This window comes from Orcinus orca, chromosome 4, assembly GCF_937001465.1.
Source record: "Orcinus orca chromosome 4, mOrcOrc1.1, whole genome shotgun sequence".
In the NCBI taxonomy this organism is placed as follows: domain Eukaryota; kingdom Metazoa; phylum Chordata; class Mammalia; order Artiodactyla; family Delphinidae; genus Orcinus; species Orcinus orca.
The window spans coordinates 92013715-92041041 of NC_064562.1; the positions used below are offsets into that span (position 1 = coordinate 92013715).

Consider the following 27327-nt stretch of genomic DNA (forward strand, 5'->3'; position numbering starts at 1 on the left):
TTTATGACTGAATAGTATTCCACTGTGCACATATATACCACAGCCAGAATGGTCATTTTTCAACAAAAATTTATATTTAAACATAGTGTCTGATCAGAAAATTCTGCTTATTCAGATATTACACAATAGTATCACCAAATTTAAAAATCAAGTTTCAATATGCATTGAAAAAACTACACCTGAGCCACAAACATCAAACAAATTATACATCAAATAGTAATAAGCAAAAGTCGCATCAGCTGAGGAAATGTTCAAAGATATCTACTTTGTAAGGTATACTACTTTATCTTCTTCTGAGTTAATGAGTGTATTATTGATAACAACAGCAAGCATTCATACAGTGCTCTATACCAGACTGTTCTGAGGGTTTTATATATAATAATTTATTTAACACTCAACCACCCTAACATGTAGGTACTGTAACTATTCAGTTTTAAAGAGAAGCAAACTAAAGCACAGGACTTCACGTGCCCTGCCCAATGCCACACAGCTGGAAAATCGTAGAGCCAGGGTTGGAACCCAAGCAGTCTGGCTTTTATGTACATTCTTAACCACTGTGTTGTATATAAGGCCAGGTGTTTTTAAAAAAGATTAAAACTTACTTAACAGCCAAGAGTAACTGTGACCATTAATAAATCCTCTACCAAGTGCTGGGCACCATGCCAGGTGTTTTATATGGACAGACTCATTTCATCCTGATGCCAACTCCAGAAGGCAAGTATTAGCCTGAAGAGAAAACTATGGTTCAGAGAAGCCAAGTAATTTGCCCAGGGTGAGACAATGAATAAGTTCATGCTTTCTGTAGCTACCCCTACAATTTAGATATGCCTACAATTCAAATGTCTCCTATGCCATCAATTTTGAAATTTCTATTTCTTAGTTGAAATCTCTTTACAGTTCAGGAATTTGTGCCTTTCCCAACTGCAGACACTCTGCTGCTGGTACAGTGTACCAGTACCTTATGGACACGCACAGAGACCATCCCACCGGTTCACTATGAAACTAGCGAAGTTCCCACACACAAGTGGACCTCACCTGACACAGTGCATTCTTAACACATGCCGTGAAAAGCCCCGCACAGGCAACCTGAGTCTCACAACCGCCCCACCCCGTAAGACAATACACTATCTCTTCCATTCAACATCTCCAACACAATTCCATGTTATGACTAATTTATAGAACAGTCATCACCATTGCTCTTTATCTAAAGCTGGGTTTGTTTTCCTGCTACAAAATCAAGTACAAGCTACAAAATGTTTAATTTCCTAATGTAACTTGTCCATCTTAACTCCTCTTGAAAGTACAGGACCTTTAAACAAATGATAAGCCATTAAGAATGCCTTATAATCTCTGTAAGCATTTAAATGCTTATCATCACATTTTTATTTATGTTTATTTCATTATGACCCTGTTAAACAAATGAATTAAAATTCTACTTCTTTTGGAGGTAAGAAATAGACCGTTTATGCACGTTACAGGAGGATGCTCACGTGTAATGGTCAATATAAAAGCAAGAATTAAAATTGTCTATATTGTATGATCTCAATTTTATAAGTATAATGAGAGGCAGTACAGTTCTGTGACTAATAGGGTCAGGCTCTGGAGCCTGGCTGCCTGGTTTTTAATCGAGACTCTGTATTTATGGATTTTGTGATCTTTAGCAAGTTGCTTAATCTCTTTGTGCCTCAATTTCCCAATCTGTTAAGTGGGAATAACAGCACCTCCCTCATAGTGGTGTTATAGGAACTGAGTTAATACATACCATACAAACCACCTAAAACAGGGTCCAACACACAGTAATACAGTGAACATTAGCTCTTATTGTTTGCTATCACATATTCACTAAGGGCACAGAAAAAAATACTGGAAGGAAACGCATCAAAATTTAGTCACTCAACATTGTAAGCTCTGAGAAGGCTAGAACCTTGTCACCTTGTCGACGGGGGTCTGTCCAACACCAAGCAGTCCCTGGCACCCAGCAGATGCTTGATAAATAATTGTTGAATAAAAGAAGAGATAGGTAGGTACTGGGATTGGTGTGCTTGCCGTTCTTCTTTGTATTTCCTGTATTTTCTAAATGTGTGATAATAAACATTTTTATAATCAAAAAATTAAAGAAAATGCAAACCTGTTCTGATTTAAATCAAAGATTAAAAAATGTTCTCTTGCAAAATACTTAGAAGACAAGTCACCCCTCACAACCTGTATACTTAGGATTACTCACTATTGAACACAATATAGTCTAAATTAATCCCTTTTGCAAAAGGAACTTTAGTCAGTATTCCTATTTAATCTTACTCTGCAGCTTGAAGTCTTCTACCTGAGCCCTTTCCCTTTATTTTGTTTTTGTTTTGTTTTCTTCTTTTACCATCTTGGCTGTTGAAAGACCGTAAACCATCACAACCACATGAGAGGTGTCAGAACCACCTCATGAGATAGGTGATGTTATCCCCTTTCTACAGCCGAAATAACTAAGGTGCAGTGAGGTTCTGTAACACGGTCAAGGTCACGCCTCTGCTAAGAGTCAGAGCCACAATCTGAACCAAGGTATATTTTCCTCCAAAGTAAAAAATGCTTACCCAGTGCCTCTAACTTCCAGATGCACAAACATCACGTGGGTATCGTGCTGAAATGCAGATTTTGACTCAGTCTGAGGGGAGCCTGAGAGTCTGCATTTCCATTAAGTGCCCAGGTGATGCCACTATTGCTGAACTCAAAACATACTCCCAACAGCGGGCTCCACATCACATTTTCACTCTTCACTCCCTCACGTAACCTTAGGCACTTATTATCATGAAAGCTCTTCATTTTCTTTCACTGTGACTGCTAGAACCCAGTCCAAATGCTGCTGTCAGCTGCCTGAATTCAGGCCTTCACACATGGTCAGAGCGCATCCCAATCTTGGTCAGGGTGCCAAGGCCCACTGCAGAATAGAAAGACGGATTAGGGGCACTGGTATTAATTTCACCTCTGAATTAACTACATAAAGGCTAATCCACTGTAAAGGTCAGCAAATAAACCTAACAATTTACAGCAGGGTTTCTCCTTCCCAGCACTACTGACACTTTGGGCTGGCTAATTCTTTGTCATGGGGGACTGTGCTGTGCACTGTAGCATGTTTATCCGCATCCCTGGGCACTACCTACTAGATGACAATAATACCCGCCCACGCCAGCAGCGACAATCAAAAATGCCCAGACATTGCTAAATGTCCCCTGGGGAGAAGGGGGAACAAAATCATCCCCAGTGAGAACCTGAATCAGAACAAAATACCCATCACTTACTCTCTCCTAACCCTGGGAAGGGGTAAAATACATCCCCTTTGCCCAAGTTTATTTTATGTGGTAACAATTACGGATGTTATAGTCTATAATTAACAATTTTAAAAAATATACTATCTTTTGTTCATCTTAAGAGTAGCCTAGTTACAAAGTAGTGATTTACAAGAGGGGGATAGTTAAATATCTGTTTATTCTAAATGTGGCCCGGCTAATCTTATCAATGCCAAAAGACCCAGATTTGAGACAAGGCTATAGCTTTGTGATCAGTCCTCTTTCACATGTGCGTGCGCATATGTGTTTGGGGTGCAGTCTTATGAGATGTGTACTCATGTACACAGGGGGTTGAATGGAGCGGCAGGGTGAGGATTACAACGTGAAAATGTTGGACAGCTGTTGACTGAGAACCTTGTTCTAATAATAAATATGTTCACTGTTTGAACTTGGATAATTCCTAAGCCATTTACACTAGTATTTGTTGAGTCTCTTATATGTACCCAGGATGTGATGTGCTCAGTGGTCTAAGAAAGGCTTTGCTGTTTCTAATAATCTCCAGAACAACAGTGGGGCTCTGGCTTCTGTCCTCGACTTCTATTCTTGCTGAGAGGCAGCCAGCTAGGGGCTCAGGTGGAAGAACGCGCCTTAGTGCAGCAGAGGCTGAGCAGGGGCCTGCCCCACCCCTCTTTGTAAACCTCTGTAAATGCGTACACCTTTTGGGTTCCAGTCCCTCGGGGCAAAATGTGAGAGGTGACATTCACCACCAACTGCCCCAACTGTGGGGACCACAGGCACCGACAGACAGCTTTATAAAGTCTGCAGAGCCACAAAACCACAGGGTTGCAGGAGCAGGTCAGCCTGGGATTGGCTTTTACTATTCTGACATCTCCAGCAATGACAGGATGTAGAAGGCTTAAGTTATGTAGACTCTCAGAAACAATGGCCTTCAGTGGGTTCTAAGAATTGTAAAACCAGCCATAATTCAGGGGCCCTAAGAGACAACTGCCTGCATCTAAATCACTGCTGTGACATTCTCAATAGAGTCATAAATATGACCTCTGCTGGTGGGTCAATATCGCAGATGCCGAACTGTTCTCTGACTGCTCTGTGCCGCTGTGTCCTCTCTGCACACATGTGTGTGGGGAAGAGCGTGACATCACACTGCTGGTGTGACAGGGCAGGAGGAAAAGGAACATGCACATGGCCTCACATCTGTCCAGCCTCCGGCTCTGCAAAGTCTGGAATACAGGGCTCCTTTCCTATGTTTTCACAAGACACTGATACCAAAGTTGAACTGCCGTTCTCCTCCCTTTAAACATACAGCATTAAATCACGCGTCAGGTGCCCTGTAAGAAAGAGAAGCCCCAGGAAGAAAATGAAGAGACAGATCCTTATTCTCCAATATGCCGCTTTTTTCTGTTATCCCACAACAGAGCAGGTTAAAATTCTCGCCATCCCTCCTGAAAAATCCTGGTCTCCCATGGCAGAAGAAAAAGAAAACGTTTAAAATTCCAGTTATTCGCAAACTTCTGTTTGAACGACATGAATAGACCTTGGAAACAAGAATTAAAACTGAACATTAAATCTCTGGAAAAAAGTTAACAACAGCAGGGATTAACATCTGCAGCATCTGTTGTTACCAACAGCTGAAGAAAATTTCTTAAAAAAACAAAGTAAAATGAATGTGTAGATTTAAGAAAGAAATAGGCAATCCTCGAATGAATGCCGTCAAACTGTTTACGAAGTGCAAACTTTACCTCTACTACAACGGAACATAGATGCCAGGAGAGCAGAGATTTCTGCGGTCCCTGCCGTATCCCGTGCCTGGGAAACAGCAGAGGCACATGGAAAAGTCATAAACAAACAGATTCATTTACCCGAGATCTCTCCACACTCTACTCTGACTACTTTGGATGTTTTATGGAAAATAACCCAAAAACAATAACCTCGCTATTTTTCTACAGTTGCATTATATCATGGTCTAGCTACAGGAAAACATAATTTTTAAATAATAACATTCTTTTTTTAAAAGAAATATTTCTAAGTTTTTTTCACCTGCTGCTAGAAATCCAGATATGAACACGCCACAGTCCCTCAAATTTCAAGCAGGGTGATTAGGAGAAGTACACAAGTGCTGAGAAATACAAAGAAAGTATTCTAGAAGTTCAGCAAAGAAAACGAATTTCTCCTGTGTACCAGGTCAAGGGCATAGGCCCTGGAGCCAGATACCTGCGATCAAATCCCTGCTCCACCACTCATCTAGCTACTTAACCTCAAACAGGTGGTTTGAACACCTTATACCTGTATCCTCACCTGCAAAATCTGCATTCTAGTGCCTCTCAGAGGATTAGTGTGAGCATTAATTAGGCAAACGTGGAAAAAAAGATAAGCCTGGCACATAGCAAGCATTCGATAAAATGTCAGCTATCATTCTTCTTATCAGCATCAGGTTTTAGGAACTGGTAGTTGTTCTTTAAGGACAAGTAAAATTCAGACAGGTGGAAATGACGGGCGCCATGCCTGGTAAAGGGAGCAGCATCACGGGGCATGCAGGTGAATATCAGTTATCATGCACGGACCCATTCTGCTAATGACCAGATGGTGCACGTGCAAACAGAAGAGAAGAATATGGTCAGGCCCAGACTACAGACAGCAATGACTGCCTGGTTCCTTTAGGTATTAATTAGTGGGAATCATGGAAGATTTGGGGTTTTTACAGTTTTCAAAAGAAAATGTATTTCATTTATGCATTCTTTAGCGTTAGAAAGATATCCCGGTCAGCAAGGAATGGAGAGCTTGGTGGATGTGACAAGTGAAGGGCTATTATGAAACAATGTGAAAAAGTGCTAGGGTTGGGGGATAAGCTCTGAAGACAGAAGAGCGAGCCTAACTCTGCCTGAGACGGGGTGCAGCGGGGTGGGGGTGGTGAGGGGATGTAATGGGGAGGCAGGCACACAAGTTTTTTTAAGAAAACAGACAAGAAATGCAGAAACTAAAAACAGCAGCAAGAGCCCTGCAGATCTTTATCCCTATGCCCTCCCAAATTAGCCATCTGGGGTGAGTTTCCAAGGCTCAGCCTGGCAAGGAGCTGCGACAACAGCTCACAGCTCGAGGGGAAGCAGGAAGGCGCAGGGCAGGGGCGGGGGGTGGGGGGAAACCCAGGGAGGAGAGCCAGACAGAGGCACGGAGAAGATGACTGAAGGGAAGGCGTACAGCGGGCGCTCCTGGGGAGCCGGGGGAGTTGGGGGGCGCCGACAGCGGCCCCCGCTTCCTCCCTCCCTCCAGGGCTGAGCTGGGAGTACAGGCAAGAAGCACCCCCGTGGGGGGAGGTAGTGCCTGGGAAAGTCAAGGCCTACATAAGCCTGAAAAGAACCAAGAAAAGGCTGTAGACACATGAAGTTTTATTTAGTGCACTGGATAAAATTATCCTTTGAGAGGGACTTCCCTGGTGGTCCAGTGGGTAAGACTCCACCCTCCCAAAGTAGGGGGCCTGGGTTTGATCCCTGGTGGGGGAACCAGATCCCACATACATGCTGCAACCAAGAGTCCGCATGCTGCAACTAAAGATCCCGCGCGCCACAATGAAGACGCCGGCAGCCAAAATAAATTTAAAAAAAAATTATCCTTTGAAATGAATGGCATTTGTTTTTGTATCTGCAAAGGGGATAATATTGTACTTTTTGGGAGGGCCGAAGGTCAGGGCTCTCGCTTCTTGATGAAAGACAATAAAACTATAAAGAGGAACAAACAGTCAGCCTCAGTCGGCATACAAAATGCTGACCTTCGTCGTAGTTTGATCTCTGCTATTACCACTTATAGAACCTTGAATTTCAAATTGTGGTTCCTGCAGTTTTATGAGACACGTTGAGGTGGAAAAGAGCCGCCACCACCAAAGGCCCTTGGGTCAGGGCCACCAGGACAGGTGAGGGGGTGAGTCCAGGACCCAGGGGACCCCCCTGCTCACTCTCCTTCCGTCCCCTGGCCTGTGAGGGAAATCGTCAGCACCCACAGGAGCACGGAGACGCAGGGCTGAAGAGGACTTCTAGCGCAGGGGCACTAGAAGAGGACTCAGCTCAACCCCCCTTCCCTTCCCAATGGGGAAAGGGAGGCTCAAATAGCTCACCCCGAGCGCTTACTCTGTGCCAGGCAGCGTGCTTCACAAGTAGCCACACATCTCACCCTCACCACCGCCCAGTAAGTGAGGACTGTTGTGACAGCCTCGGTGACCAAGGCCTGAGACGTGGAGCTGGTTTGCTGGTGGAGCCGGACTGGCTCATCCCAGTGCCTCGGGGCGACGGGAATGAACACAGAAGAGGGGAAGAAGGCCCTCATTCCACCTGTGCTGCCACTTAGCAACCCGGAACGCAGCATGGCCCTGCCCGCTCCGTGCCTCGGCCTCCTCATCCAGAGGCCACAGTCGATGACAGCATCCACCTCCCACAGCTCTGATGCAGGGATTAAATGAGAACCCTTGAGAGCGCTGACAGCAGCGCTTGACCAGGGGTACTCGACCAGGGGTATGTGCTGAACTGCTCTTATCCTCATTATTCTATTTTATTTATTTATTTATTTATTTTTGCAGTATGCGGGCCTCTCACTGTTGTGGCCTCTCCCGTTGCGGAGCACAGGCTACGGACGCGCAGACTCAGCGGCCATGGCTCACGGGCCCAGCCGCTCCGCGGCATGTGGGATCTTCCCAGACCGGGGCACGAACCCGTGTCCCCTGCATCGGCAGGCGGACTCTCAACCACTGCGCCACCAGGGAAGCCCACATTATTCTACTTTAATCTAAACCTGGCAAAATCTTTGTGCTGTTTAGACTTCTCCACAGTCAGACTGGGGCTGGGGATAAAAAAGAAAACTGGTTTACTGAAGGACACTGGGGAAGACAGACATGTACTCTCTATGAAGAAAATAACAGTGTTGTCCTGGTCACCACCTTAGTGTGTCCAGGACCTGTGGTCACAAGAGGCAGGAAGCACTGGAGAGGCCCAGCCACTCTTACAGCGGCTGGGCTGCCCTTCTGGCCTTTCTTTGTGTGGCTGACTTCCTCCTCCAGAGCTCAGCTCCAAGGTTACGTCTGGGAAGTCTCCTCCTGTCACTCCCTGCCAGGCCCTTTATGCTCCCTCAGCACCGTGCAAACCTCAGCCGAGCCTCTAAGAGTCTGAGAACGGCATCCCTGGGGCTGACAGTCACTGCCCTGAGCACAGACAATAACGCCAGAGCAGCTCAGAGAAGCAGGAGGTCAGGGCAGCCCTGGAGCATCTTGGGAAAGGTGAAGCAGAAGGGAGAGAAGTCGAGGGGGACAGTCTAGGCGAAGGGAACAAGGAAAAACAGGCACCGAAGGAGGAAGAAACAAGTGACGCCCCCACGTGGCACACAATTCCAGGCCCAAGTGACCGGGGCTCAGCTCTTTTCGACAGTTTTATTCTCAAGTTCATGAAAAACTATTTTAAAACTTTACATAAACTTTACATACGTCTATCTATATGGAGATATGTGGATATCTGACATTTAGGTAGATACACAACGTTTTATATATAAAGCTTTCTAGAACACATTACACATTAAGGTGTTGATCACCTCTCGGACCAAACAATCATTTAGTTCATCCCGAGAACAATGATGAAATGAAACCAACTTCTGTCCCCCAAGGGGACAGCTGAGTAGGCCACCATGACAGGGGTGACAGTGTGACAAGTGGCAGGACAGGAGCCCACAAGGGTGGCCAAAGTAAGTGCAGAGGGCCATGATGGAAGACCCACCTGTAGGAGAGGTGACCCTAGTCTGCCCCTTCCATGGGGAGTGGGCAAGGGGCAGCAGTGGAGGGACTGGTCACGTCGTAAGTCCTGCAGCGCACCCAGGAAGGCCACCCCCTGTGAAGGGAGGGAATTAAAACAGCCCATCGTGGTGAGCTCCTGGGGAGTTTCGAGCAGTTCCACACGACCCTGGGAAAGTGCGGGTGGGGTGAGGTGGGGGGAGAGCACGCAGAGAGTGAGAAACGAGTCTGGTCAGACAGTGAAGGCCTCCTGTGCGAGTGAAGCAAGACTGCCATCCTACAGAAGCTCTAGAGAAGAGGTGAAAAAATGACCAGTCAGTAAGTTCTGTTTCCAAGAGCCCGAGAGCGTTAACCACGTGGCGATCTGCCCCAGCTGCTACCTCAGCCCTTCGATCTCATCCACATGGATTCTTTTTAAAGGGGTCAGACCACCCAACATGAGTCACTTACACGATTGACTCTCCATGACGACAGCTGCTGGCCAAGCCCACCCTGCTTGGACCTCGCTGTGGGTGTCGAGGGTGAGATGTCTTCCTGACCCCACTGCCCACACCAGCACATGGGATCACCATCACCAGAACGCAGGCCACGGGTTCAGTCCACGGGAGTTGTTCTCAAAGTGAGGTATGCAGACCAGTAACATCCGTATCACCTGGTCACTTGTCAGCACTGCAAATTCTTGGCCTCGCCTTAGACCTACTAGATCACAAACTCTGGGGCGGGACCCGGTATCCTGGGTTTTCGACGATTGGAACACTTACTTTAGTATAACCTAGTAAGTTATACTATTTAGGTTTACCTTAATTGGTGGTTTCACATTATATAACACTTGGGAACAGGGATTCTTTTTAAATAAATTATTTCAAATTAATTCAGCAATGACTCCATCCATTATAGATGATCTGACCATTAAATTAAAATTTTAAATGCAACATACCTTGCTTTTCAAACACTAGCCAAATCTTGTTTTTCTCTTTGTCGAAGGCAACTGTTTAAACTAAAATTAATACCATTTCTTAAGAAATGCATTCAGAAAACGGTCCTTCCCTGCTGACCCAGATAGACTACCCACACTGTTACAGTGATAATAAATTTCCTTCCAGAAAACTTCCAGATATGAACATAAATAGTCAGAAACATAGACCCAGGAGTCACTCAACACAAACAGAAAAATACACTACTAGAAGCTAAGATCACGATTTCTCAGCTCGTGTTCTTTAACCATCTGCAGAAAAGCAACTCATCTGTTTACCGCATGGCTTCCAGGACCTCCTGGCCTCCCAGCAGGACAGGCCCAGGCACCCCACCTGTGCACAAGGTTTGCGCGGTCTCAGGGGCTTTTCTGTGCCTCAGTTCTACTGGGCAGGTGAAAAGAAGCCTACAGAGGAAACCATCGTTCTCACCCTCAAATCCCCCTGGACCACAGCACAGGGTGTTAGGCGGGTCACAGTGCGGCCTGGTGAGAGTGACGTGGCTGCACTACGGAGCGCTGGCTTCCAAACTGTATCCCAGGATGCTCTGTTAGCAAAGGCCACACGGGGGCCAGGAGAGAGGCGGGGGGCAGAGTGGGCTTAGCTGAGGCCGCTAAAACAACATACCATCGACTGGGTGGCTTAAACAACAAACATTTGTTTCTCACAGTTCTGGAGGATTCTGGAGGGAGTCCAGAATCAGGGCACCTGCACGGTCAGGTGCTTGGGGAAGGCCCTCTCTCCGGTCTGCTGCACCCTCACATGGCGGAGAAATAACTCTGGTCTCTTCCTTCTTTTTTTTTTTTTGGTCTCCTTATCAGGAAGGAAGACACTAATCCCATCATGGAAGCTCTACACTCATGGCCTCATCTAAACTTAGTTACCTCGCCAAGGGGGTCCCACCTCCAAATACCAACACACAGGGTATTAGGGCTTCAACATATGAATTTAGGGGAGACGTAAACACTCAGTCCACAGCAGGAGCAAATGTGGTTCTAAATTACTCCTCCACTCCATTTCAGAATAGCAGGTCTGAGTTAATGTTGTACAGGGCCTCTGTAAAGTCTCCTTAAAAAAGAGGTCAGTAGCTAAGAAAAAAGTGAAAAGGTTTGAGAGCACAAGGCTTTATTATGACCTAAAGGAATAGGCTGGTCTTTTGACTCTTGGTGGACTGGCAAAATGCAGATTTTTTTTTTTAAGGGGGAGGGGAGACCCGGAGACCAGAACAAGGGATCTGCTTGAACTTGCCATCTGTGTCATGAACGTGGCTACTGGTCTGCGTTGCCATGCGGCTTCTATTATAAGCCGGGTCCTGGACTGGACTTCGAAGTGGACTGTCACCTAGGCTACCTTTTATCCTGCTTCCTCACCTTGCCTACTTCCTTGTCAATGCAGGACCTGATCTACCCTGCTGCACGAAGCAGATCTGGAATGCTTCTTCCAACCAACAAGCTGCAGGGCACCACCGGGGCACACACTCAACAAACACGTGCTTCCAAGCCCTCAGACGATCTCGGAGTGTATGCCAGTGCCTGCTTTATGAGCCCACCTTCCAATTAAAATCGCTTGAACAACCCATTAAGATGATGCAGAAAAAAAGAACAACTCCATAGACTCGAGACATGAGACAAACACAGGTTTTCAGTCTAAGATCGGAGAAAATACATTCAAGGCAAGAAAGCGTTAGGGTTTTGTGAAAGAATCAAGAGTGAAGACAGTTTCTGTCACACATTTATAGTACAGATGGGGGATTTTGTGTATTTAATTTGTACTTAATACTTACAAAGCTTGGGGGTGGAAAAGGATCCCTTTATCCGGACAAAGCTATAACCCCCAAATCATTAAGGCTTATGCCACAAAACAGCACTGCATCAACACAAGACAATAAGAGAACTCCTCCGGGGAGTTTAAAAGGCTCTTCCCCTTGGCAGCCACAGCTTTCCAATTCAAACCTGAACTGGCTATGGTCATACTCAGCAGTTCCCATCCTTTTTTCTCCCTCGGTATGTATCTGTCTCCCTGACTACACTTCATGCTCCCGTATCAGCATTAAATCCACTTTCATATCAATTCCTTGTACAGCACTCTGTGTACGACTCGGCACTCAGAATCTCTGCATGCTAATTAAATGACACACGCTAAACCTCCTTCGTCCTGTCACTGGCAGGGGATGGATCCTGTAAGTTAATTTTGGACTTTCGCTGAAAACAACATTATTGTCCTTGACGACAGGATGCCAAAGACTGAGGTATAGAGAGAGCTGTTCTGCGAGGCACAAGCAGCAGCCGCTGCAGCCACGGAGGCCTGAGAGCCGACTCAGGGGCAGTGGAGGAGCCAGCCGTGGAAGGAGAGAGGAGGCCGAGAGCGGCCTCCACGGCGTCCAGTCTCAGAGGGACCGGTAAGATGGTAAGATGCTGATTTTCAAGAAGGGAAGCCCTATTTTTTACCCTCCAGCTCAGACGAGGGTTTTCAGGTATGGTGACTGGTTTTTTTCTTTCCCCATGAAAAGAGTAATATTTTAACTGATTTGCAGAGAAGTTAGAGACACTAAAAATGTGAAAACAAAGAAAGAAAAAGTTACCTATAACCCCAGCTCCCAAAAATAAGTGCTCACAGGGGTCTTTGCCTGGATCTTCACTGAAGATGTAAATGTGGGTTCTGGACTGTTGTCAGCACCGCACTGTCGCCGCCACCTGGGTCCACAACCACCCTTTGCAACCGTCACAGTGGGGCCAGGGTCTAAAGCCCTGAGGCACGCCCCGTAGGAGCAAGACGGTGGGATCCTGACCCCAGGCCCATGTGAAGGGGTCAGGCAGGGCGGGCACACTGAGGACTCATCTCCACAGAGGAGCATCTGAAGCCACTCAGCTAGAAATAATCAAAAATGAGAAGGTCACATCACAGTCCCGGAATCCCCAGAGAAGAGCTGGCAAAAACATTCGGTGGGAGTTGCTGGGAAAGTGGAAGAAAGTGGGAATGGGAAGCAGAGGTCTCTAAAAGGGGCCTGGGGAGAGAGGAATGTGTGACTAAGGAAAAAGGTCAGAAGGAGAGTGGGAAGAAAGGTCCCAAAGGCAGGACAGGTGGTCCATGAAGGGACACAACAGTCCTGCAGTGAACTCTGACTTAGACGGGATGAACTGCTAAAAGCCCCATTACTAAGTCTGCTAACCTCCCTCCTGCCTCTCATGCATCTGTGACTAAAAAAAAACTAACCCCACCCATCCCATTACACAATGCTTATCTGGATATGATCTAAGGTCAGAATCCATGAAAGGAAGCTCACTGACTTAAAAGTTAGGAAATACTTTTGTGCTTTACTGGGGAGAGGGGATGGGGAAGTCCACACTATGAAATAAGAGGTTTAAAATAGTGAACCCAATTCTTCCCCCAACTCAACACAATGCTCATTGGGTTACATGTGGAAATGCGACCTTTCTACCTGGAAAACCCCAGCCTCACTGCCTGGATAAGGGTCTATATCCTGAAAGAAATCAACTTGGGAAGTAGCATTCTCCTTGGGTATCCACATACCTTGGGCAGTTGGGAAACTTGGGTTTCAGCATTAGTAAAGTTTCGAGCTTCGATGTCTTCAACTAGAAAATGGAAGCAAGGGCTTCCCTGGTGGCGCAGTGGTTAGGAATCTGCCTGCCAATGCAGGGGACACAGGTTCGAGCCCTGGTCCAGGAAGATCCCACATGCCGCGGAGCAACTAAGCCCGTGAGCCACAACTGCTGAGCCTGTGCTCTAGAGCCCGCAAGCCACAACTACTGAAGCCCATGCGCCTAGAGCCTGTGCTCCGCAACAAGAGAAGCCATCGCAATGAGAAGCCCGCACACCACAACGAAGAGTAGCCCCCGCTCACCACAGCTAGAGAAAGCCCGCGCGCAGCAAGAAAGACCCAATGCAGCCAAAAATAAAAAATAAAATAAATAAATTTATTTTTTAAAAAAATTAAAAAAGAAAATGGAAGCAAACTACATGCTCACTGAGAAGGCTTCTTCTGTCCCTTAAAGTCAGTACACTGATACTCATTCAAAACTTCAACAGATTTCAATCTACTTAATCTACGTGTTTATAAATAATGTAACTTAAAGTGGACATGGTCAAGTTCAAACGGTCTTTGAAAGCTGATTTTGTAGTAAGCAAATTTCTTAAATATTATTTCTTAAAAATTATTTCTTAAATATTACCATAATTCATTTTGCCCAAAAAACTCATTAAAGAGGGCAACAATCTGAAATTCTCTAACTGACCATAACTGAACATGACAAATCCCAGCACACTGAGTGCGCTTCAGTTAGTAAGAAATGAGAGGTGTTACCTGGGCACAGGACAAAACAAAGAGGGGAGAAAATGACTGATTGAATAAACAAAGTAATTCGGTAAAGACTTACGTATCTGCCACTCCAAAGGGCAGATACTTTTTTAAACATCCTGGCACAGCACAGATAAACCAAGCACAGCACGCTCTGCTTCAAAGTGGCGCCTTGAACTCCAAGGACGGTTTCAGCACAGGGGGAAATCTACTCTCTGGAGCCTGGCAATCGTGGGCCTAGTTGGCCAGGTCGCACCTCACCGCACTTGCCAACCTCCAGGACCACTTGAAAGCTGCATGTTATCTAACCTTTTGCTGGGACGATTTTAAAGAGTGAAACATCTATGACTAATTTCTTCACAAGGACTCCCGGTCTTTTTGTCTCTCCCATCAAGAGAGTTTGAAAAGAAACCAGACCCCTGCATCTGTCAGCACTCTTGGCCTGCAGTTTTTCCACCTCTGAATTCAGAGCACAGGGCCACTCAGTGAGGCGGGGCCTGTCCCCACAGGCGTGCACCTGGGGTGGAGCAGGGACATCAAACCGCTGCTGCCTAAGGACTCACGTTTCCTCTGGCTGTGACTTCAGGCAATGACGTGCACTTTGCCGAAAAGCTGAAGCCAGCATGCAAACCACCAGCACACCGCCCAGGATGCCCAGAGACGTTCTTTTTGGCAACGTGAGTGTCCTCCACACGCCACCGAGCCTCTGACTGTCCAAGCACATCCTTTCGCTTGTCCTAAAAGTCTGGTATGATCAAAGGGAAGGTGGTGGGGCGTGGAATTAAAGAGCGGCCGCCATTTGTGGAGGGGACTGAGAAGGCAGCTGTTTTTATTTCCTTCAGAACTCTGTTTGGAACAGACTGCCTTCCCTCTAGCTCCCATTTCTTGGGTCCTTCCTCAGTGGTTGCCCAACATCCCTAACTCTATGAGGTGGGTGCCACTACTACACCCAAGAGACCACTGAGGATTCTGTGGCAGCCGCCTCTAGTCAAACAGCTCATAAATGGAGGAGCCAGGGCTAGAGCCCAGAACAGTCTGATTTTCAAATCCATACTTTTCAACTCAACAACAAAAACCAAATAACTCAATTTAAAAATGGGCAAAGGGCTTGAATGGACATTTCTCCAAAGGTGATACAAAAATGACCAACAAGCATATGAAAAGATGTTCAACATCGCTAATCGTCAGAGAAATGCACATCAAAACCACCATGAGATATCACTTCGCACTCATTAGGAAGTCCACTTCAAAAAAGAAACAGAAAATACAAGTGTTGGTGAGGATGTAGAGAAATTAGCAACTCTTGAGCACTGGCTAGTGGGAATGGAAAATGGTGCACCTGCTATGGGCAACAGTATGGCAGTTCCCCAAAAAATTAAAAAGAGAACTACTCTATGATCCAGCAATTCTATTTCTAGGTACATATCCAAAAGAATTGAAAGCAGGCTCTTGGAAGGATACCTGCACACCCATGTTCAATGCATCATTATTCACAACCGGCAAGAGACATAAACAACCTAAATATCCATTGACAGATAAACAAAATGTACTCTATACATACAGTGGAATATTAAAAGGGAAAGAATCCTACCATATACTTTAACACTGATGAGCCTTGGGGACACTACGCTAAGTGAAATAGGCCAGTCACAGAAGGACAAATACTGTATGATTTCACTTCTATGAGGGAACTGAAGTAGTCAAACTCTTAGAAACAGAAAGTAGAATGACAGCTGGCAGGGGTGGGGGGAGGAGGAATGGAGGGATACTGTTTAATGGGTAAAGAATTTCAGTTTTGCAAGATTAAAAAGTCCTGCAGACCCATCACACAACAATGTGAATATGCTTAACACTACTGAACTAAAACACTTTAAAATGGTTATGATAAATTTTATGTTATGTGTTTTTTACCACAATTAAAAACTTACAACCATTTTTCAAAAATCCACACTCTTAAGCAGGATGCTACGGTGACTACCCAGTCAATCATCTCTCTCTGAAGTTATACACAACCCTTTCTCCCTCAAGCGGCCAGGAGCCATTTGCAGGCATATTCACTACAATGGGAGTCAATCCGCTAGCACTGAGTTTCACTTTATTCTGCCTCGTGACACAACAAGAAAACAAAGGACCACAGGGCCCATTTTTAAAACTCTGGCAACTCAGAAAGGGCAGGTGTGCAAGGAAGGAGTCTTGATATAAATGAAGACCTGAGATTCCAGGATATCCTCCCAAAGGTCACTCCAATTCAAAACATGAAATCACATTTCCAAGTCCTGTCTCTCCACCCGGCAGACATGTGAGGGTTTCCCAGGGCATGCACTTTTGCCTCATTTAGGCCCAATCTCACATTCTTTATGCAATACTGCCTCTCATGGAAGGAGACAGTTAAAGCTCACCTCTCTGACAAAGGAAGGAAGGAGGTGAGGTAGTAGGCCCAAGGTCCTAGAGGTGGGAAGCAACACAGCAGCCCACAGCCCAGACCCACCCCCCTCCAGGGCTGTAACCAGGTTGCTCTGAGGTCGGCCAACTCCAGGGTGCTGACCCTGCACAAGATTTCTAAATACAATGCAGAGGAAGGCTCCTATGGGTATTATGGTCTTTGAGCCTCAATCTTCTCATCTGTAAAATAAGGTATTGGATTAAGAACCCCTTTTCTTTCTAACATGAAAAGCTCCAAATAATTTAAGCTACCAACAATATCAAGGAGACTTTATTGAGCTCCACAGACTCAGGGTATCATAATTGGAATATGAAGTATTTAAGTGAACAAAAGAGCCCTTTTACCCACCATCCAAGAGTCTGTAGTCTCAGCTAAAAACCAGTGCAGACACACATGCCAAAGACAATGGGGACAGAACTATACCGTTCCAGAAAGAATGAAGTAGCAAGAGGATGATAATGAAACCATTTCTGACCCACAGCTGGTAGCAAAGTTATAGATCACAACCAAAGGAGCTGTGAGAGGTTGAGGGTGGGACAGCCAGGGACTGTGGCAGTGGACTGGAGTTGATATTAATATGGGTGACCAAGAAGGCAAAAGCCAAAAGCCTCCACTGAGAAGTTTCTAGTGAGGAGATGACCCGGGTCACTATGCCACCACAAAATAGACACCATGATACGTTTGTTTTTTTCGTATCATTGAGACATTACTTCTTCAGAAAAAACCAAAACATTAATTACCAGGAACCTTAAAATGACTTCAACCACAGAGTTTAAACTTTAACAAACTATGTTATTTTAGAAATAGAACATACTGATTTGGACTAACCTATTGATTACAATTTCAGAAAAAGTTTTTAGTTGTATGGAAAGAGCAATCAGAGATGATGGAACACGGTACTTTTTTTTTTTTTTAAAAAAGATTTATTTATGAGGCTTCCTTGGCGGTGCAGTGGTTAAGAATCCACCTGCCAAAGCAGGGGACACAGGTTTGAGCCCTGGTCCGGGAAGATTCCACATGCCGCAGATCAACTAAGCCCGTGCGCCACAACTACTGAGCCTGCACTCTAGAGGCCGCGAGCCACAACTACTGAGCCCATGTGCCACAACTACTGAAACCCACGTGCCGCAACTACTGAAGCCCGTGTGCCTAGAGCCTGTGCCCCGCAACAAGAGGAGCCACCACAATGAGAAGCCCATGCACCGCAAAGAATAGCTTATCCCCCCGCTTGCCGCATCTAGAGAAAGCTGTGCACAGCAACGGAGACCCGACGCAGCCAAAAATAAAAAATTTATTTTTTAAAAAAAAATTTTCATTTATTTATTTATTTATTTAATTTCACTTTTGGCTGCATCAGGTCTTCGTTGTGGCACGTGGGATCTTCATTGAGGCATGCGGGGTCTTTTGCTGTGGTGCACGGGCTCTTCGTTGTGGTGCGCGGGCTTCTCTCTAGTTGTAGCATACAGGTTCCAGAGCACGTGGGCTCTGTAGTTTGCAGCACGTGGGCTCTAGTTGAGGCGCGTGAGCTCAGTAGTTGAGGCACGTGAGCTCAGCGGTTGCGGTGCGCAGGCTTAGTTGCCCCACGGCATGTGGGATCTTAGTTCCCTGACCAGGGATCGAACCTGCATCCCCTGCATTGGAAGGCAGATTCTTTACCACTGGGCCACCAGGGAAGTCCCCAACATGGTATCTTTTAAGCTACCAGAAATAGAGAAAAGGGTTCCATGGGCTTTTCTATTCCCTAATTTAACTTTTTAAACAATTTTTTTATTATATCAATTCCCAAACTATTCTCTGAAACTATCAACATCCTGAAATCTTATTTCTGCTGGAACCAGAGAAATTTGGACTCTCAATAAGCATTAGGCAACAAAGTGCTTTGGGACCTCTGAGGCTCCTTCCCGGGGCGGGTAAGCAGGTGGTAAGTGGCCCTTGGGAGCAAAGGTTTTTGAGACAGGCAATAGCAGTGGCGAGGAGGCCAAGCAGAAGAACGCTTCAAACGAAGACCGTGTATCTCGAACCTTTAGGCTTGATTTCTGCAAACTAAGGCTGTCATTTTCGCAGCTCAAGTTACTGGTCATGCCAAGTTTAATAATTCAACAGAAGAAGTGGGAATCACCAAGTGATCACCTGTAGTTTAAGCCCACAAAAGAGAAGTGATTTTACAACTGGGTTCATTTCCAATAAATCTGAATACCCGGTAGCATCACGATTTGTGACAGAAAAGTGCTTCCATTTTAACCTCCATAAGCCTAAACATGTACTGAATGTTTCTTAATGAAAAATAGTTCCTACTATCAAAATGTAACTACACTGTAAAGCTGAAAAAGAGAAACAGGAAAATACCACCTCTGACTACAACTTATCAAAACTTCTATAGAATATCAATATGTTTTCTCTGTATTTTTTCCAGGTATATGTTATTTTTTACACAGTACAGTCTGAGTAGTTAACAATAGAATACCCATGTTTGGTTAATATTCCAAAATCATATACCCCCACCTCCAACAGAAACCAAGCACCATCTATACACCAAGCCCTGTGGCAGGTCGCAGAACCGTAACAAGACAGCGTCCCTGACTCACGGAGCTGGAAATGGGTTTCGGAAATGGGCTCCCAGCGCGTGCAGCGGTCAGGCAAGAGCGAAGCAGACACAGGCGTGTGAGAGGGCCCCGAGGCCAGCTCACACCCACACATGGCTGTGCCCTAGGTCCACGGGAAGCCCAGAGTGGCCGGCCTTTCCTCCTCCAGGGATCTTGACCACCTCTGGCTGCTGAGCTGCGTGACATCTACTTGCTCTAAGAATTCCAAATTCTTGTTACTGGGTAAATATATCAATCGAGCTTCATTCCCAGCAGAGGAATCTTTAACAGGTCACTCAGCTTCTATCCAAGTACTCCTGGTAATAAGAAGTTTACATACATACTTGCCCACACACATTTTCACCTACTTTTGGATAACCACCAACTGTTAAAAAGCTTGTGAGCCCCAGTTACTTTCACTCTCCTGGTTCTGCCTTTGGTTCGTCAGCAATATACGTAAAGAGAACACACTGACTTGTGGTGGCCAGAGGCTATGCCCTTTCTTCCCAGCACTGGCCCTGCTCCTCTCCTCCTCACAGCCCAGATAATACCTTGGGTGGGTCCCCACTGCCATGCTGGTACCGTGCTTCTCCCATCCCTCCCTGGATGAGCTACCATGACTTGGGCCAATCAGCTCCCCAAAACCTGGCAGTCAGGTACAGGTAATTGGATGCCTCTGGAGCTAAAAGATCATACGGACCCGGGGGGCTGGCAGACCGCGTACACTGATGAGCAAGCTGGGAAGGCTGGTGTGCAGGGGGAAGAGGAGACCGGGAAAAAAAAAGAAAAACTACAGGATACAAAAGCGAGGGAGCCAGAGAGACTTCCTGGGTTTCTGACAACGTCCCAGTTCCTGACTCTTGCTCTTATCTTGAATTTTATAAGCCTCCTTCTGATTAAGCCTGCTTGAGTCATATTCTGATTCCTGCAGCTAATCACTGACTGGGGCAGGCTTATGCTCATCTGTCTCCTGAGCATCCTCTGAGCACTGCCTATACGCGGAGGGCATCTGAGGACAGCCGAGGGCAAGAAACAACTTCCTCTCTCAAGAAGCTGGAAACTGGCTGAATAAGCAAGAACAGAACTTAATTAGGGTAAACAAACAGGCTGGTGACACTCGATCAGGTCTGGTTTAATGGAAAGAGAACCACAATTCTAGTTCATTCTACCACTGACTACCTGTTTGACCTTAAGCAGGTCCCTTTCTCTCTCTGAGCTTCAGTTTCTTCATCTGTAAAATAAGGAATGTGGAACAGATAACTTTCAAAGTTCCCAGTTACTTTTAGGATTCCTTGAAAGCAGGGGACTCACCTTGTACATATCCAGTAGCGATCATTTTAGAAGCCGGGTGGGTCACAGAATACCTTGCCTCTGCCCAAAGTCCACCACTTCGGTTAGGAGGGAACACAGCACAAGCGCCACCTGCAGTGTGCTGTGCTTGTGATCCTGAGTCGAGTCAGGACGAAGGGGGACCTCAGAGAGCTCACCACCCAGAGCAGCGTGTCCAGGAGAACACGAATGAGGGGAATAGCCCAGAGCTGTGCTCTCCAACACGCAGCCAACCAGCCACACATGGCTCTCGAGCACCCGAAATGAGTCCAGCGCGTGGAACTGAATTTTCACATTTGAGCTTAAATAGCTCTAGTAGCTAGTGGCTACCATGTTAGAAGGTACAGATCTGAAGGTCAGGACAAAGAACCACAAGACAAAGCAGCAGCGGTCCAACAGGGACAAACGAAAACCCTAAGGAACATCGGGAATGGAGAGGCTGACCACGCCCGAGAGAAAGGAGGAAGAAATGACAGGGAAGTGGGCTGAAAGATAAGGCGTCTGCCAGTGCTAGAGTGTAGGGGGAGGAGCTTTCTGGGCACAGGGGCGGAGAGACACTCTGCCTGGGCAAGGCTGCAGCCCCTGGGCCCCGCCCCACGTCCACGCTCCCCTTCATCCCCACGGCTGGGCGCCCCTCGTACAAGGTGGCCGTGTGCTCAGCCAGGAAACAGTGTCGCCCAGCCTCCCTACAGCCATGAGTGACCAGGTGACAGAGCTCCGGATGATGAGACACAAGTAATGCTCGTCTAGGGACTTCTTGCAACAGCTCGCTCTCTTGGTGTAGAGGGGTCACCCACCCACCCCCACCCCCCACTCCTTGTTGCTTCCTCCATCATTCTGCTCAGAGCTGCAGGGGAAGCTGAAGGTGAAGCAGCCATGTTGTGACCAGGAAGCATCCGAGAGGATGAAACAGAAAAGGAAAAAGGACCCCAGCTCACTGGGGACATTGCAGGGCCAGTGAATGACCTTGCTTATCATCACCCAGACTTCTTGTTATGTGAGAAAAACGAATCCCTCTCCGGTTACACCAGTGTGGCAGGATTTCCAGTACATTCAGTCAGACACAATCTCTAAATGATGTCCAAAATCTGGTACCTGGAAGTGAGGGGATGAAAAAGGTGGAAGGGGCCGCACAGAGGAAATTAGGCAAATGAATGGAAACCCGGTGACTTTGCCATGTGCTGGTAGAACATCTGGTCTAACGGTATGTAGCCTGCTGTACGCTGGGACATATACCAGGTGTGACTGAGACAGGAGTGTTAAGGACAATGGAAGAAAACTTCCAGGATGTGGTGCACAGATTTCTCTCAGGCAGAATGATGAACTCAAACCACACTAGCCATTTAGCAGGGATAGAAGAAATACCCCTTTGTTAAGGCAGGTATCCCCGCCTATGGCCTCTAATCTAAGCCCCGCAATCTAATGAGCCTTGCAGGGCAGAAAAAGCCCTGCCCCCAACACAAGGCTTGGCAGGAGACAAGGCTGGTGCTAACAGGAAAAAAGAAAAACCTCGCCTTGGCAACTGGGGAAGATGCTGCCGCAAAAGACAATTCCAAAAACCAAGCCGCAGAGGTAAGGCTATAACCTCTCATTGCCAGAGCTGTCCTTAATCAAAGGTTCTCAACCGGGGCTGCCCTGGTGGTGCAATGATTGAGAATCCGCCTGCCAGTGCAGGGGACACGGGTTTGATCCCTGGTCCGGGAAGATTCCACATGCTGCGGAGCAACAAAGCCCGTGCGCCACAACTACTGAGCCTGTGCTCTAGAGCCCGCGAGCCACAACTACTGAGCCTGCATGCCACAACTGCTGAGCCCACGTGCCACAATTACTGAAGCCCACGTGCCTAGAGCCCGTGCTCCGCACAAGAGAAGCCACTGCAGTGAGAAGCCCGTGCACCGCAACGAAGAGTAGCCCCGCTCACCACAACCAGAGAAAGCCCTCTCACAGCAACAAAGACCCAACACAGCCAAAAATAAATAAATAAAATAAATTAATTTATTTTAAAAAAAAGTTCTCATGCTAACACACCAGGAGAGGGAGAGGAAATGAAGCACAATACTCAAACTTACTGTGGAAAACCCATTATTCTCTCTGGTATAAAACGCATACTTGGGACTACAAGTTATTTTCAGAATTCTATAAGACCATAATCACATTATTCCTACTTTGGTAAATGATGTTTAAAATCTTGTTAGTACTCATTCTGCAAATATTTTCATTTATATGAAAGTGATAAAACACATTTACTCGGAAAAACATCCATTCAGAAAGCAGTTTAATGTATCCCTTTGCTTTATCTACGGATTTTACAAAACCACGAGGGCGCTGAGTGTGCCAGCAGCTGTAATTCTGGGGCCGCTTGCTCACATCCGATGCAACGCCCGGTCTTGCCCCTCCAGGAGGCACAGTACATTTTTCATTTAAATGAATGAATTTAACAGAAACCATTCAACTAGGAAGATTCTAATTCTGTTTTTTAAAAAATTAGAATTACCAGTAAATAATGCCCCAAACACGTGCTACATTAGCAGGAGTTAACATTTAATTCTAGAACACTTCCAACGTCAGAATTGTTTTTTCACTCTAACGCAGCTTATCACCACACAAACACTAACTTAAGTGAGTAAACCAGTCAAAACTCCTGATAATTTATTCCTAAAACTGTCAACAGCTCATTACTGTGATTAAGATGCTGGATCTAGAGCAGAACTGACCTGACTGGAAAAGTAACTGTGTGAACTAAGTGCTGTGGGATAACTGTGAATAACTATGGGCACGTTACTCAATATTTCTAGCCTCCTCTCCAAAATAATGGGCACAGTACCAACTGCACGGAGCTGACGTGAGGACTATCAGCCAACTGTGAAAGTGCAAACACTAAATGCTCAATACATGATAAGGATAATGACAATGGCTATTATTAATGTTCAGTTAGCTTTACTGCAAAGAAGACAGAATTTGTTGGCTGTTTCATAATCTGCCATAAAATACATTTCCAATTTTCAATCTTTTTTTTTTTTTTTTTTAACTAACAACCACTCAGGGCTTTTTTGGCTGGAGTTTAAATCAGAATAGGACGTACCCTTCCTTGCCCATCAGCTTAAGAAATTCCGAGGACCTCAAAGTGTGGTCCCCAAATCTGCAGTGTCAGCATCACCTGGGAACTTGTAAGCACTGCACATTCGCAGGCTCCACCAAGAATTCAGAATCGGAAACTTTAGGGATGAGGAACAGCAATCTGTGTTTCCACAAGTTCTCCAGGGGGTTCTGGGCACACAGTTCTGAGAACAGCTGAAAGAAATGTAGCCCTGGGCCAGTGTCACTAACCTGCGGCCCTGGGACTATCTCCCCTGCCTCCCAGAATGGGAGAGCTGTGGAAGCCCTGACGGAGGTTCCCCAGCCCTCGCCTTCCCAGGAGCTTCTGGGGGAAACACCAAAATCCCCCGCACCCGCCCTCTCAGCCTAGAGGGGAAGAAAGGCAAACGCGGCCAGCAGCAGGGAGGCTCACCCACCCCCACTGGCCTAACCGTCCCCATGGGCAGAGTCACGGGTGGCAACTCAAAGCCCCCCAGAGAACGAGGTTCCACACTCACCCTTAAAACCCTTTCTTAGCACACGACCACACAAAACCGTGTAAATGAAAGTTCGCAGCAGCACTATTCAGAAACGGCCAAGAGGTGGAAACAACCCAAATGTCCATCGACTGGTAAATGACTATATTTGAGGTCTATCCGTACAATGGAGTATTGATTGACCGTAAAAAGGAATGAAGCACTGATACGCGCTACAACACGATGAACCTTGAAAACATTAGGCTAAGCGAAAGCAGCCCCACTCATGGAACCACATATCGCATGATTGCGTTTATATAAAATGTCCAGAATAGGCAAATCTATAGAGACAGAAAGATGATTAGTGGTTGTCTAGGGTTTGGGGGGAGGGAGGTTGGTTTTGGGAAGTGTCAGCTATGGGTTTCTTTCTGGGGGACAAAAATATTTTAAAATTAGATTGTGGTTATGGTTCCATAACCGTGTAAATACAGAAAAACACACTGTATACTTTAAACGGGTGAATTGTATAATACGTGAACTTTAGCTCAATAAAGCTGTTTTTTAAAACAAAACACGAGCCTTCCTGCCAAGGACTCCTCCTTTGAGTTAATCTACACTCCCCTGGCAGTGCTGTCCAGGCTGTAGGGTACCATCATTCTCAGGGCCATGTAAGTGAAGGGTCCATACTTGCAGGGCCCTAAAAGTTGAGTGCCTCCTTAAATTTTGCACTCAGGGTGCCTGCTTGCCTCACCCTAGTCCTGCCCTGATTTTGAGACTGCTTCAAGTTCAGATATGTCTACAGACTCTACCCCCCTGAGAATAGTTTCAAACTACCTACCATTCATTTCCTTGCTTTACAAACTTCAGTGGCTTGCCCCAGTCTCTACAGATTACAGTTCAAGGGTGACAAATCTAGATCTTCGACTTTGGACTCTAATCCCGCAGGCGCACAGGCTCTGGAGTTAGATGAGCCCTAAGGAGGAATTCCCTGCCAGCCAGGGTGCCGTAAGCAGGATTCACACCCAGGCCTTTGGGCTCCAGAACCTCCAGTGCCCAAGCTCTCGGCCCTCAGCCCCTGCAGCCTTCCTACCAACAGCAGAGGTTAAAATTTCGTCTCTGTATCACCATCAACCCTTGACCCCAGCCTCTGCACAAAGCGTAAGGGACTGACTGTTTAAATGCCAATGGTTAATTAGGAAAGGCTCCATCAACGCTAACTTACAACTGTTACCAGGCACACAAACAGCAAACTGAGGTAGAATCTTGCCATTCACTGTGGCTTCCCCATCGGTAATCACGCGCCAAGAAGCACAATACAGGAGAAAAAGCTAGTAGCTTCCAACTACTGAAATCCATGAACAATCAATCCCTGGCCTGCAATACTTTATCTTGAACCTGGTCTTTCTTGGCCACAGAAAAGCAAAGTTATATGGAAAGTAAGTTAAGAACAATCTGAAAAAGTCATGTATCTGGCAATCAGAGACCATTTTTTTCTTCCTTATTTTGCCCACTCCCTAAAACCTTGTAGAAAAAGAAAGAAAAACATCCTGATTTCAGAAGGTAGCTCTCCCCATTCAATTAAGTTGCAAATGAGCGAGGAAGGTACATACTATAACCAAAAGAAGGCCAAAAGCAAAAACAATGGAAAAAAAAGAAAGCACACTTTTCTGGGATTGGAAAAAGAAAGAAGGGTGATCAAGACACAGGGAGCAAAAAAAAAAAAAAAGACACAGGGAGCAACATTGCCACCAAGTGGTGACAGTGCCTCAAGTCACCCTCTGACATCTAACTAAACCAGCGGTTTCACTCAGGGTCCCAATCAGAATGCTTTGGGTGGGTTTAAAAAGAAAGAAGAGTTCAAGCGCAGGCCCATCCCCACCCTCCTGACACAGTGACAGCAGAGGGGCAGGTGCAGCCCGCCCATATTATAAGTCTCCCCACGTGACTGATACACAGTGAACGCTGAGAACCGGGGATCAAAACAAAGGGTCATACAGATGTCACTGTGATGCTTACAGGCTCCAGTGAAGTCCTACTTGCAGCTATTCTGCTTAGATCATCCGTTACAATTTCCCAATGGTATATAAATTTTTGAAAATTTGGCCATGAACAATACAAATAAATCATAGCCACACAGCAGTTTCTACGTTTTTCACAATGATATAAAATAGTCATTATAAAGATTCAGGTTATATTTCCTTGGTTTTGCCATTACTATTTACATCTAATATCTAATCCAATCGACTTAACTGTATCGTAAATTAGGCATATTGACACAGCTATACTCAACACAAAAACCCTTTGAACTTTAGTTTCAGTGGACTATTTACTTATACAATGGGTTTCAAATCAATAAATCTTATCTATATTAGATGGGTTTTCCTTTTTTAAACAAGACACGTAAAGCCTGAATGCTTCTATTGTTGGCGAAATCGGTAAATGCACAACGTAATCTGAAATGCTTAAATGAAAGGCATTAGACCAAGACTAAAATTGTTCCTTGGCACAGAGGTAAGTAAAAGAATTTTCCCCCATTCCACAGTTGGGAGTTACCTAAAAAATTATTTCTTAACAACAAAGAATTATTTTTTGTATGAAACACTACGAAGAAAAACTGTGGAGTATTTCTACTACCAAACATCTAAGTCAGAAGTTGATTTTCAGCACTTTTTGCAGGCAAGACAATTAGGGTCTGAGCCCACAGCTAAGAAAACAAACACCTGCGCACTCTCTGTGCCCCTCTGCCACCCAGGAGACAAAGCTTCCCTAAAAAATAAAACAGCAGGAACGAGGCAGAGGCCAGATGTTTGGTTTCACTTGGCACATTGTCAGATTCTTCTTTATCCCTATTGCCATGTGTTTTGTATCACTGCATTTTCCCCACCAGAGCAACTCTGCTTCTCCAGGCAGCACAAATCCTCTCAAAAAATGTCACTGACGACCCAGATTTATTTGAGGTCTGACACACACGGGTGACGCCTTAGGTTATCTACGACAGCAGAGAGACACAGAGGAGTCCTAAACCTAGGACTGCATAGATGGTCTGGGCTGGACGGACCATGGTCACTCATTCTAAGCTCTT

The 27327-nt window shown here is 45.9% G+C and overlaps 1 protein-coding gene across 8 annotated transcripts in view; it reads right to left on the reverse strand.

The window, feature by feature from the left end:
- The window catches only part of TBC1D1 (TBC1 domain family member 1), a 239342-nt gene that overhangs the window by 37913 nt on the left and 174102 nt on the right, over positions 1-27327 (reverse strand). The window lies entirely within an intron of this gene.